We start from the raw sequence: 15,978 nt of genomic DNA on the forward strand, positions 1-15,978 counted from the left end.
TTCTGACAAGTTGTTGCAGCTGTCTGGGTCATTCCGGAAGCAGCAGCGTCACAAGGGTGAGAATTCTTATTACTGCTGTGTGGTGGTTCCCTGTGAATCCCCAGGAGCATGTGTCTGCAATATTTCTTGTGGAGAGGGGTCTGATTTTGCTTGTTGTGATGGTGCTAGAAAGTCTGCGTTATGGAGTAGATCGGCGAATGCGTCTTTTATTTGTTCCACTTTCATTGATGGGCGCCGGATAGCCCTAGCCTGGCCTGTGGGGCTGAGTGACTGACTTCTGTGTAGCAGGTCTGTGTGGGGGTTGTCTAGTATAATGCTTTCCATGCTCTTATTGAGGTTATGGCCACTTCTCCACCTACTAATGGGTAATTCGTCAAATGTATTTGAGAATTCTTTCGCATCATCCCTGAACTGTTGGTGTGGAATTGGGAGGTCCAGGATGGGCTGGAGTATGGCACTGCTGGGTGGCAGCTGGTGTTGAGGGAGAGGCGTTGTAGCTGCTCAGCAGTAAGCTAGTGTGTGAACAGTGAGATGATGCACGAAATGCTGTGTCAGAGTCTTCACCCCCATCCTGCTTTTTTGTTACAGTATTTGGATTTGGTGTAAGCTTTAATGTGAATTGTGCATCTATCTGGCCTGACAATCCTGGTACCACAGTTTCTATAATTGGACTGGGGCTGGCAAGGGAGAGGGTGTTGGAACTGTGTTCATTGTATCATTGTCCATTGGGGGATGTTGCGATAAAAAATTGTTATCTGGTAGTGGAATGGAACCAACAGCTAGTAGGTCATTTGTAGTAGGGACTAAGTCCAGATTTTCGAGGAGGTCGAAAGAGTTTGCCAGTAATTCGGGGTACATACCGCTTACCTGATATGGCGTTGGGGAGGTGGGTATGAGGGCTGGATTATGAAAACCTGCTGGTTCAGCATTCTCTTTGAAGATACACCACAATGCCAGGGTATCTTTACATTTCTGTAGTTTGCTACCAGAGTACTTAGCTTCTAGGAAGGTAGTTGTATGATCTAGTGTGGCTCTGTGGAAGGTGCCCTCTGGCAACCAGGGATGGGTCAAATGTTCTGTGTGTTTGTGTAGCTCCCTACAGTGTTTAATGATGTGCTGTTCTTGGCCTGTGAAGTTTTTTAATACGTGCTGAAGTGGGGTAGCCATATTTCTTATGGGGCTGTCCTAGGAGTGCATAGCTGGGAAACGTAGCTTGGAATTATGATCACCCTCACCTGTTGTTGATGTGTTATGTCAGTCCCTAAAAGTGAAAACACAGTCAAGAGGACAGTGCTAGTTAAGGGTGAAACTAGAATGAAGGATGCAGGGGGACCTTCTGAGAGGCCAATAATGTGTCTGTTAATAAGGTATTTGACAATCTGGGGTGCTGGGGGTCCTGACGATGCAGCGCTCATTTGCTGTATTTGTTTGCTGGAATGTTACTCTGCCTCTGGAGCAGACACATGTTCCTCCTCTGGCTGTTAGCTTTGCAAATATGCTTGCAAGAGGGGTGTTTTGGTGTTTTGAGAGCGTCCTAGTAAGAGTACTCGCAATAATGGTACGTTAGTGTCCAGAGAGTCCAGAGAGTCCTGTAGTTGTATTGTACTACGGGTGCTAGATGAGGATGATGTTGGTGTGTCTGGAAGGATGAGGTTTGGGTTGTGGGTGCCTCTGTGGGCCCCTCCGAATAGGTAAATCCCGAGGAGGAGTCCCTACTGTCGCTAAATGCCAATGGAGAGGCTGGTGAGTATAGTGATGGTGGGTAGCCTGTGTCACTTGAGGTGGAAGAACTCTGTGAATAGTGAGGCCAGACAAGATCCGGACGTGTGGTATCAGGAAGTGGTGCGGTTGGCCTGGAATGTGTGTGAGGTGTTCCTGGTGGAGGCAATTCTATCAGGGTGAGTCCAGACACCCTCACTTCTGTAACTGGAGTAATGTGAACTCCCATTATTTCCCATGCTTGTGAGATAAGCTCATTTTCATATTCTGTTAATGGAAATAGCGTATCTGTGTTTGAATTATACACTGCGACTGCCCTATGGTGTACTAAGTGCAGAACCAATTCAATGATTTGCCGTTTGTTATCATTCATTACGTGGACAATTCCTGACGCTCAGTATGAGTTCAGGTAGGATTGTGTGGGAAGTGATAGTGCGAAGTGCTCCTTGCAGGACTCCGTTTAATCATAACCCAGGGACTGTTGCTCTATATAAATCACTTATTGTGAATCTTTCACTTCTATTTATACAAATCAGAGCCTTCCAACTCAAATTACTGGTATTTGGAATTAGGTGAGGCTACTTATTGTTGAGTTTATCCTTTACAATGTTTATGTAGATTTGAACATTTCTGTATTTTTTGTGGCAAAAATGTTCACGTATTTCTACCTGGCGGGTTCTGCATCGCTAGTGATGGGATTGGTGTAGTGATGCAGAACACAGCAACAATAACTAGAGGGTTTTACAACTGTAGTGGCGGAATTGGTGTAAGGCTAGCAATGTGGAGATTACAAATATGCTCATGCAATAAAAATATATATATATAATATATATAAAAGAAATCAAAGGAATCAAAAGACAATCAATATGATCTTAGTACATTTATGTACCTAGTTATTATGGTCTTGCTAGCAAAATGTTCCTTTGAGTTGCTGCACTAGACACTGATGGCAAAACACAACAGGCACAGCAATACTACTATGATATTTGACAGACCTAAAAGAAGATATCAACCTCACAAAAGAATCATGTCACAAGTTATACAAGCTATACACAGGATAAATGTGCTTTGGCCTAAAAAAAAAGTGTATCAATGATCTATGCTAGAGTGCTTAAAAATGTGGAGTGAATATCTCTTAGTAGTTCTTCTCCTATTGCCTCCTGAACTGTATGATAAATTGCCCTTTTAAGTGCTTCTTCTTATGGGCCTTTGTATACACCTCCTGGAGAAAAATCGAGGAATTGGAGTTGGCTGCCTAAGCAAGCGATAGCAATCTTGCTCTGTAGTGGATTTCGTGGCAAGGAAGAGGATACAATTGGTGGTATTTCCAATCCTGGAGCTACTATGAAATTATGCACGTATATTTTCTCTGGTGCTTTATTAGTTAAGTAACTGAGTGTCCTGTTCAATTATGCCACAGAAGTCAGGCACAGGAATGAGTAGCAAAACAGATTTTTGCAGATCCAGGCTCCTTTGTTTACAAACCGCACTGAACCGAGTTCAGCTATTTCCGTAACCCAAGTTCACCTGCCACGTAGGCTCTGTAGTGGAACCAGACTCGCCGGACCACGTGTAAGCAGTAGTGCTCAGTTTCTGTGTTGTGACCTCAAATTGTATTCGCGTGATTTTGGCGACTTAAAGACAGGAAAAACGTATTTGTCTAAAGTTAAAAAATAAAATGTTTGCAACGAGTGAAAGTCTCATGCTATTCTTTCTCTGTTTGCCCCTGTCAGAACAGGAAACTACTACAGGAAGGTTGGCTGCAAGATAGAGACTTCCTCTTTTCTGTTAGCTCTGCAAACAGAGAAAGTACTTTAAAACAACATATTTTTTTCATAAACTTGAAGAATACCTATACTGTCGGTTAGCTTGCAAAGGCTGGAGATGACTTAAAACATGCTATCCCAAAAAGCTAAAAAAAATCTTGACGTGCTACACTGGTGATAAAATAGAACTAAGAAAGTGTCGACATGAGCTATCTTATAAAGAATTGAAGAAGTCTAGACATGTGCAATACTAATCTCTCGTGCCACTCACAAGACATGGACTGACAGCTACTCTATGTTTGGCGTACTGGTCCCACCAGAACCTTTTAAAAGCTGGAAAACGCAAGACGATATTTTTCCCTTACAGTGCCCTCTCTTAGTTCAGAGGAGCAAAATAAAAGCTTCATAAAAAGGTAAAAAGTCACAATTCTCAACTGTTACAAATGCTTCACTCTAACTCTAGCCTCATTTCTTGTGCACATTTGTAACAAGGGGGTGGGGGGGTTCTTTTATCAGAGCAAGATACTAGTTTAAGCAGGAAATTTTAACCCTGGACAGATGCGCCCACAAGTGCTTAACCAACAACATCGGGCAAGCATCGCATCGGGAGAAGGCAAAGTGACTTACCTGTTGCGTTGTGTCTGCTTGGTCAGGAAAAGGTACCGGAGGGCAATCTTTGTCCGTGGTCCTGTGCAGGATCCGAGTCACAGCATCAAGATGTTGGAGGGGGGATTTGGTGCCCTTAATTTGAACTGGGGTGCTCAGTCTAAAACGAGGAAACACATGTGTGTGAGGCAGGAACTGAATTAAAGAGTTCAACTATTTATTTGAAGTTAAAACTTAAAGCAATAATGATTAAATATACTTGTTTAAAGGACAGAATACAATAGTTCAAGCAAAAAACAAATTTCTAAGGTACATTTTGAATCACAGAGCAAAAACATGCAATTACAATTAGACCTAAAATCAACAATGCAAAGAGAGAAATGCCTTTCAAAAATGCAAGAAAGAATATGCAATCGTAAAACAATGTCATACAATCTTTAACAAGAATCTCTAAGTTAACGTCGACCGGGGAGCACGCCGCGCGTGACTCACAAACACGGTCAGAGAGTGGTCCATTGAGTGGACTGCCGGGCACCTCTTTATTATAGTTTAATAGAGAAGTGCTTGACCACAAATCCATCTCATGTCAGGTGTCTAACGTCAATCATACCCACAATTTGTAAATTTTTCAAGAACAATGTGGTCACTTCGCAAAAATCATTATAGAAAAGCGGAAGACTAGAAGGGTTACAGGTCCTCTTCTCACGCCATGTACTTGACTTGGGTTTCTTAAGGCTAGCGGAAAAAAACGATGATATAAAGAAATCAAGATATCGCAATTGACCATCACCACAAGGCCCCAACATGTTCCTCTTAGTTACAGATGTTCCCTGTTCTTGTGGTTGATACATTCCATGTTCTTTTGGTTTCATATATTTTAGTAGATGTAAGAACAGAAGGGCATGTTGGATGCAACAAGAGAGTGGGGGCTTGGGGGAGCTGGGGCTTCACTGAAGAGATGCGTTATGATTTTAGTCAGAGAGGCACAGGGCCTGCTATCCAGGGCCTACTGTGTTCAGAAAAAGAGCTACAATACCTTGGTCAATTTAACAAATCCCCTCATGCTGGCTGGTGGGGTCATGTGGGGTCTCATGCTTCAGGTGTGGGCAGGTGTGGGTAGGAATAGGCTACGGTATTTATATGGTAAAACTGGACCCTGCTTCATTTCCCTCCTCTTGATTATTCTTGAACAACATTCGTACAGCATATTTGGCTGGTTCCTGGTCCTACTCTGGCAGCCAGGGTGTGTTGTTGACATAGGGAACCTTGCACCCTGCGTGTAGCTGTGTTCTCAACTCAACATGTTCTCCTTCAGGCTTGTCAACTAGTTTCACATAATGGTCACTGCTAGAAAACTGCCCTACTAGGTGTCTATCAGGGGCAAGTGAGGAAGCTGTTGGCCCTTGGTGGTGGGTGTCAGTAAGGATCTGTGATAAGTGAGAGCCAGGCTTTGTGAGCTCAACTACTTCTAACAGCGTTAGCTTATCCCCCCTCCCTGATCCATTGTCCTCACGTATTATTGTCCTGGATATTTGTATGCTTGCGTAATTAATTCCTACTTCTTTAGTACTGACCCTTTTGACACAATGACATATTATCTGTACGCCGCAACATAGAATCAACAGCACGCCGCAGATATGCTCTATTATTTTTAGGAGGGCAGACATCCATGAGGGTATCCAGCTAAAATTGAACCAGCCTATTGCTATGTCTGCCCTGGCACCTCCTTCCTCAAACATTTTCTTCCCTAAATTGTTCAAGTCCTCAATGGCCTTTGTGAGTGATCCATTATCCGCATCATTCGACGGCACGAAAGAGCAGCAGCACTTACCCATCCTGGCACATACTGCACCTTCCATTGCTGTTAGGATGTCTAGAACATGTCTAGAACATAACGGTGCTCTAGAACCATATGCCGCAGGGGGCGCCGTTCTTCCTTGATAGCGTTGAGCCCATCCCTGGTACTGTTGAGGGCCCGCATGAGTTCGTAGCGGGTCACTTGGAGCCAGCGGGCATTTGCTTTTGTCTGAAACAGCGGGACATGACCCCCCAAAAAAGTTTGGCTTCATCAAAAAGGCAGAATTCATCTGGGATTTCACCCTGGGAGCCACGGCAAAGTATTGATCAAGGGTACGCCAGTGTTGGTGGAGCAAGGTGACATCACCTGTCATGGGATGTGAATGGATGTAGGAGATATTAGCAGCTGGAACGATCAAATGAACTTTGTGCATTGTCACCTTGGTGCACAAGCCATTCCATTAAGGAGGCAGTTGGAGATAGAGGCGTTCTCGACAAGCCCAGTAAATGTCTATTAGACTGGAGGTGCCAAACTGTAAGTCCGAATTAAAAAAAGTGCTGTTGCATCCAGAGTTGCTGCCCACAGGTATTGTGCCATTTCCTCGGAAACAAAGATGAAGTGACTTTCATTTGAATGCTCCTTTAGTTGTGTATATCGTTTGCCCTGAGGTGTACCTTCTACTTTCTTGTGACCATATCTGCTCACAATCATCCTCAACCTCCCAATCAATTCCGTCTTCATAATCTGAATCTACAAAGGGTGGCCCTAAGGATGCTGCTTTGCGCACAACAAAGCCGGGACTATTCCACTTGTTGTTGTAATAAATGTGTGCCCATAGGCGCAGCACTGTTCTATTTTGATAGGGGTATGGGTGACTGTGTTTTTTTCTCCCATCACATTTAGCTGGGGGTGCGGATGCTGAGATATGTCCACGCTTTCTAATTGCGGGTGCTCTAGAGTCCATGTAATTTACTCCTCTTCCATGCATGTCCTATATTATTTCTTCGAGGGCAGTTGTGTCAGAGATAACTTTGTGTGTGATGTAGTGGTAGTCCCACAGTGTGGAGTTTACATCTGCTGTGGACATGTCAGCCACACTGACCTGTATTTGTCCCTGTATACGGCAAAAGAACAGGTGTAGAAGGCATTTAGCAATGGGTGGCGGAACTTCTCTAGGAAAAAGTAGCCTATCTGCACCTACTGCATGGGGAATATGTGAGCACACGTACCATGAGTTCAGCTTTGATTTCTTAATATATGTATCTGGCAGCAAGGGATGACTTTTGTTCAGCCAGCAAGTCTATTACCACTCTTTGTTTTTTTGAATTGTTCAATCCTATTAATTTTCAAGAAATCGAACCTAACACTCAAAACTGACATGCATTTGGACCTAAGAATAGTTTGTCTTGAAGCCTAATCAAGTAATAAGACCTAATATCATTACTGAGTTTTATGCCCCTCAAAATCATGAAAACTCATAAGTGAATTATCCCATTTATACAGGAAACTGTTCTTCATTTTGTGCTTGATGTACATGCTGTGTAATCCTATACAGGTTGCAGCTCCCCCAAGCCACCGGCCCTTCCAATTCCCTCCCAGCTCACCCTCAGTACCCAGCCAATACTCACCTACTCCTAACCTTCTCTACACCCCTGCACCTCACTTCCTGCAAAGGCCTTGTGCTGCCAAGCAAGTGCACCCCACACATCCTTCCCCAGTGCTGCAATACTTGCACCCGTGCTAGACCCCAGAGCTGTCTATCCCACTCTCCTGAGACATGATAATTGTCATCCTTATACTATTTTCCACTGCTGCTAATACCCTTCCTCAAAATATTAACGTACCAGCGCCCAGGAGCTTATATAGTTGGAGGGGGGTTTGGGGCACCTTAATTTGAACCGGGGTGCTCAGTCTAAAATGTGGAAATACATGTGTGTGAGGTAGGAACTGAATCAAGAGTTGTAACAATTTATATGAAGTTAAAATTTAAAGCAATAATGATTAAATATACTTGTTTAAAGGACAGAATACAATAGTCTTAGCAAAGACCAAAGTTCAAAGGTACATTTTGAATTAGAGAGCCAGAACATGCAATTACAATTAGGCCTAAAATCAACAATGCAAAGAGAGAAATGCCTTTCAAAGATGCAAGAAAGAATATGCAATCTTAAAACAATGTCAAACAATCTTAAACAAGAATCTCTAAGTTAACGGTCGACCGGGGAGCACTCCGCCCGTGACTCACAAACACGGTGAGAGAGTGGTCCGTTGAGTGGACTGTGGGCACCTCTTTTATATCGTTTAGTAGAGAAGTGCTAGACCACAGATCCATCTCATGTCAGGTGTCTAACGTCAATCAAACCCACAATTTGTACATTACCAAGAGCAATGTACGTCACTTTGCAAAAATCGTTATAGAAAAGCGGAAGACTAGAGGGTTACAGGTCATATTCTCACACCATGTGCTTGACTTAAGTTTCTTAAGGCTAGCGGAAAAAAACTATAATATAAAGATATCGCAACTGACCATCACCAAACCGCCCCAACGTGTTCCCTGTTCTTGTGGTTGATACGTTCCATGTTCTTCTGGTTTCATATATTTCAATCGATGTGAGAACAGAAGTGCATGTTGGATGCAACAAGAGAGTATGGGCTTGGGGAGCTGAGCCTTCACTGAAGAGATGCGTTATGATTTTAGTCAGAGAGGCACAGGGCCTGCTATACAGAGCCTACTGTGTTCAGAAAAAGAGCTACAATACCATGGTCAATTTAACAAATACCGTCATGCTGGCTGGTGGGGTCATATGGGGTCTCATGCTTCAGGTGTGGGTAGGAATAAGCTAAAGTATTTATATGGTAAAACTAGACCCTTCTTTAATTTCTCTATGTGTATCTATTGCTATTGACTTACTGCATTGTGCCAAAAGTAAAATGAAACTGAGGAAAAAGTCAGTGACAGCTCCTCCGCTAAGGCAGAGGAGCATCATATCACTGCTTTTAAGCAGTGTAAATAAAGGAAAAATAAAATGATAATAGCTCAATGTTATTATCATTATTTTTTTCCTGCTGCTGCAGTTCGGCAGCTTGGAGTGGCGGGGCTGCTCTGCTATCAGAGCAGGGGAGGATTAGTGGGCATGCTGTAAACTGCACATGAATATTTGGCCGGCCGTTTCCAACCGGCCAAACATTCCTGCACACTTTGCATGTTCTCCACCCAAGCTGCATTACATCCTGGGTGGAGAACATGCCCAGGCCTCCAGTCCACGTCTGAGCACCAAACCACGGCATTCAGACCAATTTCAACAATGCATTGCAGCATTGTGATTGACTCAGGGGTGCCTGGAAGCCTGGATTCTTCCTGTTCCGATAGAGGAAGGAACGGGGAGGAGAGCCGCAGCGAGGAATAGAGACATGGTGCAGAGGTAAGTGTTATTTACTTTTTCCCCCTGTCTCACTCCCAGCCCCCTCCACGCTGCGCCACCCACCCCGCCCTGCCACCTCCATCACCAATCCATGCCAGCCGCTGCTTCAAAAGATTTGAATGGCTTAGCACTAACTGTCACAATCACTGCCACCCCTGTACCCCTTTGGATAATTCCGCGCTATATAAAAACGCATAAATAAATGATCACCTCCACACAGCTGCGCTCAATCCGGCTTGTATTCTATGACTCTGAAGGCATAGCTTAGAGGGCAGTCATTAACCATCAATCTAATCTGTTCCGACAGACTGTTGCGCGTGGGTGTGTTCTCCTCCTTCAAAGACACTTCCAAATTAAATTCACGCCCTCTCTATTATCTGAAGGAAGACCTTTCATTATAGAAAATTCTATTCTCCATGACTATGGAAGTGCCTTCCCAGTGTGTTCTTTTGATTTGAGATTCTGCCATTTATTGCAGTATTACCCTTCTACCTGTGTTTGGTACTCTTTTGTAACATGCACACGTCACTTTTCTCTTGTAACACACTGTTTGCTACCTCTTACATTTTGTTTGCTTTAGATACTTGCACAAGTGCCACCATTGCCTACGTAACGTTTGTTCTTGTGCTTGAGTGTCTGCCATTTATTGCAGTATTATTCCTCTACTTGTACCTTGTACGCTTTTGTAACTTGCTACCTCTTGTATTTTGTTTGCTCACAATTTTCACTATTGCCTCATGTAACTTAACGTTTGCTTTTGTAATTTGTTCACTTGTAATTTTCTCCTCATTTATCAGTACTGTTCCTATTGTGAAGCGCTCCGACACCTTCGGGAAAAGTCCGCGCTATATAAAAACGCATAAATAAATAAATAAACTACAGGGGAAGGCAGCAGTTCAGGTACATCGTGCACCCGCCAAGGAAATATTGGGCTGAAAATTATAAAGCCCCCACGCCTCTAACCTAATACTATGAAAGTCCTTTTGGAGGGGAACGCTGAAAATAAAGTGATAAAAATGTAAAAATAAATCAGTGCCTAAAGTCTCGACGAGCAGCACACACCCACCCACTCTTCCCCGGCACTACTGAACTAGAAGCTTTAGTGTGCCCCAGTTAAGCGAGACGTCTAAGTACACGCCCTTATGCTTTCATTAGTGTAACGCCATCCAATCCCCTTTTGCTCAATTTCTCGCAGATCGCTAGTTCCCTACGGCTGCTGTCTCATTAGATGCTTTCAAAGTTCCCTTGACAAGAACCTTCAGTCTAACTCCTAACCTGTGTGCCAGCCGCTTCAAAAGACGGACTCGGCAGCGGGACCTCCTTTCGCCTCTTAGAAGCCTCAAAAGCCACGTCAGGGATGACCTGAAAACCAAATTCATTGTGAGCCTTCATTACTTTTTGCCTGATAGCCTGCGAGAGGCCCACCTAGCGTACTCTCAAATCCCCAAAATTAACAAACTCAGTTGCTTCAGATTCTGTAATTTTTTTAAAAAGATCACTGGATGATCTAAAAATTCCTGGTACCTTTTCAAATCAATGGGACATTAAAGCAGTTAAAAAAAGCTCAAAAACATGCTTTATTCTACACTTATTAATGAAGACCTTTACTTGAATGCTGGTAATCACAAAGAAGTGTATTGTTTTTGTTTAATGATTATATCCACAGAAACAGCAGCCCACGAGAAATGTACAGTTATATATAATGCTAACACAGCTGTGTTCCCACTATAGATAGCCATTCAATGTTTCAAGCAAGATTTCCTTATTTCAGAAATACTCACGTTCAGACACATTGGCTTTCAATTTCTCCCAAAAGCTAGAAATACTTTAAAAGAACCTATATAAAATTCACAAACATATATAATATATTCCGTCTATTTATTGAAAATCTTGTCATACAAGACTACAAGTATTGGAAGCAAACAAGGAAAAAACTTTTTGGGGTTGACTACATTTTTGCGCATTCAATGTAAAGAGGCCTTATTTAGAGCATGTATTCTATTGAAATAAAAAAAAATTCCGAACATAACAGTCCAGCAGACAACCCTGGGATTTGGTAATGTAAGAGATCTGGAAGAATATAATCAAAAAGTAAATTCAACACAATTTTTCAATTGGAACTTGAGAAAGAATGTTGCGCATACAGATTTGAATTAGACGATTCAGAATGGTAAGTATAGTTTCTATATGTGTTCTGCATTCAGCACACATATAGAAAGAGAAAAATGCCTCAATTGATTGTTTCTGCAGGAAGGTGTCCCTTCCTGAACGAAAACTATTGTGCCAACAATGCAGACACACTTACATCATGGTGCAAGGGTTCCTGCATTGGCACTAGGCACCAATATGTGTGCCAGCGCTAGCAGTAAGGACAGGAATGCACCGTAGCTCATAAATACGGTGCATTCCTGCCCTTTCAAATTGGCGTAGGGCAGCGCAGCAAAAAGACCTCCAGCACAACTTGGCCTTGGCCTTAATATCCACAGCAGAAAACCCAAGATCCCAATGGATAACACGCCCAGCACAGCTGCAGTCACTTTTGCTGGCAATGCACTGGAAGAGATTGAGGTCTTTGCCTACCTGGGCAGTGTCATAGACATGCAGAGTGGCACAGACACCAACGGTAGGGCAAAAATTGGCAAAGCAAGGTTTGCCTTCATTCAGCTGAAGAAGATCTGAAGCTCCTAGGATCTAACACGGCAAAATAGAATCATACTTTTTAACACCAACCTAAAATTGGCCCTTCTGCATGGAGCAGAACCTTGGAGGACAACGGCGACCACCACCAACAAAATTCAGACCTCAATCAACACCTGTGTGAGGAAAACCCTCCAAATATCCAGGCCATACATCATAAGAAAGAACGACCTAAGGTAGCAGTCTTCCCAACCCCTGCCAATCATCAAATCATGATAAAACGCTGGGGCTAAATAAGTTACACCCTCCACAAACCTGCTTCAAACACCACCAGGCAAGTCCTGGCCCAGAACCCTAAAAAAACAGAAAAAGAGGAGGCCACAAAACACCTGGCGGTGAGACCTCAAGGCTGTCTGCAAGGTGATATGCTAACTGGAGTTAGACTGAAAGAAAACCCAAGACAGAGATGACTGGAGAGTCCTGGTTGATGGTATATACCCCAGGAGGGGTAGTAGCCATAAGCAAGTAAGTAACTGTCACAACCTACATTGCGGATAAGCTGTACCAGAGGTGACTAGCACATTCCAGCTCAGTGGCTGTGAGGTAGCACCTTTTGACAAATAGCGAAGGAATGGATTTTTTTTGTGTTCAAATCATTTTTATTCAATAAAACAGAAGCAAATGTACAGGTTTTGATACAGTACAGTCATGTGGTAGCATTTGCAGTAATCAATGAGAAGGAATGGATTTTAATGATTTTTTCTGAGGTTCACGTCCTGTAAACATAAACTTTTAATTTCTTTTAAATGCAGAGTTATTCAGAAAATCGAAGGGTAATAATTAGGCCTGGAAACATGTTTATTACACAAAGGCATTATAAAATTTACAAGTAATTACAAATATTATGCCATAATACCAAGTCGCATAACAAGACTTCTGTTCACGGAGATATTGTACCGCAAGATGTTAGGAAACAGCTCGTCATGAATGTGAGCGGCATCAATCTCAAAGTGATTAGCAGTTTCTTTGCACGGGTGGACCATTTGAGTAACTTGTGAGCAGCAAACTACAAATCCAAACACGAGCAGCAGTGTTTTGAATGCAATTAATCACAACATCAGTTCAAAATTACATTTTCGAGTTATATCTTTACCCAAATTAACCTTTCAGGAATTTATGACACTGTCTTCCTCTTTTTTTTAAAAAAATGGATGTTGTGTTCACATAGACTGGGGGGCTTGTTACATTGTCAGTCAGAGTTTCCTCTAGAGGGTTACAACTGTCAGGTTAGAATGTCTCAAAAGAACCCAGCTACTAGTTAAGCTAATACCATGCAGGACCTGGTGGAGGAACTCGACCTCACACCTTACTTACACTTGTCTTTCAAGGAATTGAGGTCCTTATGCAAAGTTAAAAACATATTCTTGGGCTTGCATCCAACCAATCAAGGGCTCCAGGAGCTACTGGCTGAGTATGCTAAAGGCCACCCCTCTGAACAGGGTGACAACCAGACAGAGGAAGAAGAGGAGGAGGAGGAGGAGGAGGGTGATAGTAATCTCCCTCCTCATCTCTAGGGAAGTGAGGGTCCCCATACTCTTATCTCCAAGAGTCAATCTCTGGGAACCTAGGAACCACACAGGTGGGCCAGGTCACAGGGAACACATTGGGGAGAGCCCCAATGAAGAGGACAACTGGTTAGCCAAGTTGGCCAAGAGATTAGATCTAGAGTCCAGACTCCTGGCTCTACAAAATGAAAGGAAAGAGATGGGTTTAGCACCCATCAATGGTGGCAGCAATACCCATAATAAGGATAAAGAGGAATCTTATGATCCTAAAACCCCAAAGGGATTGTCCCCAAATTTGAGGGAGGCGATGACATCACCAAGTGGTTCACAGCCTTTGAGTGGGGCTTGTTACTTGAGAAAGCTAAAGAAAACTCTCTGGAGGCACTCCTGTGTAAACTGTACTCTGGTAACTTCAGAGACAGGCTTCTGACCCTCTCTGGGCCAGATGCAGGGTCCTGTGACCTCATGAAGAAGTCTCTGATTGAGGGATTTGGGCTCACTACTGAGGAGTACAGAATCAGGTTCAGGGGGGCTCACAAAACCCAGACACAATCCTTGATAGATTTTGTAGACTACTCAGTAAAGACACTGGATGGTTGGTTAACTGGACACAATATGCATGATTTTCTGGACTTTACAATTTGTTTATGTAGGAACACATTTTCAGTAATTGCACAAATGAAATATTGCATCAGCATTTGGTAGACCTAGGTCTAATTTCTCCCCAAGAATTGGGATAGAAGGCAGACCCCTGGGTCAAGACAAGGGTGACAAGGACAGCCACTTGGGGTGACCAGAAGAAGGTGGTTATAAAACCTCCCCAGGGGAAAGGTGGTGAGAATCCCCAAGATAAAAAGTCTGAGTCTTCTAAAGGGCAGTGCTTAATTTGAGCCGGTGGTTTCCGGTCCACGGCACCGGCTCTTCTTTGGTAACACTGGTGCTTGTAACAGTCTGCCACATGATGGCACAGTTTGTAATTTAGAGAAGAGCACAACAGTAGTTTATTAGTTTAATATGCATTAAAATAATTAATACCTGCCGCACAAGCCATTTTAGTCAGAAGTGTGATACTTGTAGGAGTGTGAACAACAAACAAAACTAGGGAGTCTAAAAAGCCAGATAGTCTGGCTGAGCTGCCCCTACCGACTATCAAGTCTGGAAGGTACCCAGGTTACCACAGGACAGCGTCACAGAAGGGAACAACAACCCGCTAGTAAACAACTTAGAACACTGCACCGACACCAAATAAATTCAAAAACTGATTGACAAAATCCAAACCATCGGATAGTGGATTCCCATCAAAAAGAATTGGTGATCAGTCATATCATCTGGCCATCCAAAGTGTGAATAGGCTCGTCCCTTGATCATAGGGACTAACGGCCACACAACTGTTAGATGGGATTGGATTTGGTCCACAGTTACCTACAACCTACCATCTGATAGCTGGTTCTTGATGGGTATAAAGCAAAGAATCAGTACAACAAAAAGAGAGTGGTGAGTTAAAATAGGGTGATGTGCCCTCCATACATAACCTTTTATTTTTCAGCCGAACAACATCCCCTAATTAAAAAACCAGAACAGTGTAAAAAAAGGAAGGTATCAACAAATATCTGTCCGTAAAAAGGCCAACATGTTTCTGCCTACCGGACTATCAATCCCTCGGCTTTCATCAGGGCCTCTGTTCTTATAATTGTTGCAACTGCTATTGAATAAAGTGACCAAATCAAACAACGTGAAAAACATTAAATAATAATGGTTGGAAATGATACAACCTGTACCAACCGTGATACACTAATCCTCCATGTCAATAGGAATGGTGGATCTAGAGAAAAAATATATTTATTACAATTAGTGTCAAGTGCCAGCGTTCACTATTCCCACCGACAGGTAGGTTATCCCTGCAAATGTTCAAAAAAATGAATTCATTGTGGTTGCTCACCCGTTATGACAGGGGAAAGAACCTCATCTCACCTGGACCCTAGGTACCCAGGGCATGGTGACCAGAGAAGACCCCTAAGGGCTGCAGCACTTATTGTGCCACGCTTAGGGGCTCTGTACCCTGACACCCACACACTGCCTTGGCAGGCTGAGTGTTTAAGTACAGAACTAAACAGAGAGTCGATATAGCACACAACCCTGTGTGCCATGCCCACAAGCTCACTGCCCTGTCATACTTCAGTCATCCCTCTAGCTGGGCGCCCTATGCCAGTGGTGTGGGCACAGGTGCATGAGCCCTCTGCCCCTACAGTACCCAGGGCCATGCCTAGGCACTGTAAGTGCAGTGCTGCCATTAAGAGTATATGGTGATGGGAGGTTGTCATTACGAACCCCACAGCACCATGATGGCTTCACTGAAGACTGAGAAGTTTGATATGAAACTTCTCAGCACATTAAACCCGCACTGATGCTAGTGTGGGATTTAATGTAAAATCCACAACAGAGGGCATCTTAGAGATGCCCCCTGA

The 15,978-nt window shown here is 43.3% G+C and overlaps 1 long non-coding RNA gene across 17 annotated transcripts in view; it reads right to left on the reverse strand.

The window, feature by feature from the left end:
* LOC144828501 (uncharacterized) overlaps positions 1–15,978 on the reverse strand; it is a 2,902,672-nt gene that overhangs the window by 1,302,760 nt on the left and 1,583,934 nt on the right. For all 17 annotated transcript variants that reach the window (XR_013610467.1, XR_013610466.1, XR_013610460.1 and 14 more), the window contains one exon: positions 4,113–4,251. This is a non-coding gene — a long non-coding RNA (uncharacterized LOC144828501). The remainder of the gene's footprint in view (positions 1–4,112; positions 4,252–15,978) is intronic.

This window comes from Lissotriton helveticus, chromosome 4_1 (assembly GCF_964261635.1).
Source record: "Lissotriton helveticus chromosome 4_1, aLisHel1.1, whole genome shotgun sequence".
Lineage (NCBI taxonomy): Eukaryota > Metazoa > Chordata > Amphibia > Caudata > Salamandridae > Lissotriton > Lissotriton helveticus.